Raw genomic sequence first — 1,423 nt, 5'->3', positions numbered from 1 at the left:
GCCCGGCCCGGGGGGCCTCGGTTCACCCGCTGAACAGCGCCCCGCTCCCCGGGCCCTTCCTTCTCTCTGCGCCGCAGCCCGGTGGGGGTGGGCGGGTGGCGGTGCGGGGCCCGATTAGACGGCGCAGGGCGTGGGGTCCCTCCACGAGGGCTCCATCGCACTTCGGGGATCTGGGGTGATGGGGGGCCCCCGAGGTGGGTGGCTTCAGCTACTCGCAGGGTGGGAAGGATCGAGGGGCGTCAGTCTGATAAACCGAGTTTTTTGGGGGGTGGTTGAGGAAATTGCCGAAGGAGAAACCCTTGAAGCGCACTGAGTCCCGAAGAGACAGTTTCGTGGGGCCCGAGGCAGTGTTACCTGTCATCCGGACCTTCCTCTGCCGGCAAGAAGGCGCTGGGTGCGAGGGCGCAGCAGCCAAAGATGGAGGGTGAGGGTGGGGTGGGGCGGGAGTAAGGGGAGAGGGAACATGGGGAATCTGGTCTGATCAGAGGAAGGAGGTGGCCTTTTGGTTTAGCAAATGTGTTTCCTTGGCTCGTGGGACTCTTGGCTCGGGGTGGCCAAGGAATGCGAGGTTCACACGACAACGTGCCTCCAGAAGCACATCTGATCTGAGCTGATCCACAGCCTCAGCCTCGGACGTGGCTGAATCGCCTTCCCATTTACCCGTGGGCCACCTCTGAGCATTTTATTTTTTTGGAGTCTTCGGTTCAGAGGATGCACTAGGAGCCTCCAACCGCGGCCCCCGCCCGGAGGGTGTGAGCTTGAACGTGACAGCGCGCGGCCCCTGACGGCCCAGCCCTTCTGTGATTTGGTTGGGGTTTAGCAGGTTTTGCCTAAAGCACTAACTCTGAAACCCGACGCTCGGTCCCAGTCCCCCCACTCCACCGCCCCAGCCCCGAAATGTAAATTTCAGAATCCCTGGATCCTATCGTACACACAATGCGCGGCCGCAAACCGCATTCTTTTCATGAATATTCATCGAACGCCTGGCTGGGCTCCTTATCAGCTTTCCCGGAGATATTTCCGCCTTGAAAAGAACTCCGTGGACAGCCTGTGCTTGTGTAATTTTCACCCCGCCGAAATTAGCACGGCGCACACGGGTCCCCTTTTTAGTACCTTGAGCAGGGTTGACACACCTCGGTCTCCTGCGAGGCCAGTAGCACATGTATGGCGGGTGAAAATCAAACACTAGCTTCGAGGTGGTCTTCCTACTGTAGGGGTGTGGACCAGCACTCCCCCTTCCTCCCCCCCCGGGATTACAGCCAAGGCTAACAGATCCCCAGTACTGCGGGCAAAATGAATGAATCAGGACTGTAATTACCTATTCCTTTGTCTTGGCCTCGCGCATGCGCCGCAGAGCAGGGTGTGGAGGGCCCGGGCAGCCGGGTCTGATCTCTCTCCATCACCCACCCACCCACCCACCCAC

The sequence above is a fragment of the Pteropus alecto genome, unplaced genomic scaffold, assembly GCF_000325575.1.
Source record: "Pteropus alecto unplaced genomic scaffold, ASM32557v1 scaffold152, whole genome shotgun sequence".
In the NCBI taxonomy this organism is placed as follows: Eukaryota; Metazoa; Chordata; class Mammalia; order Chiroptera; family Pteropodidae; genus Pteropus; species Pteropus alecto.
This window is presented reverse-complemented; position numbering follows the sequence as displayed.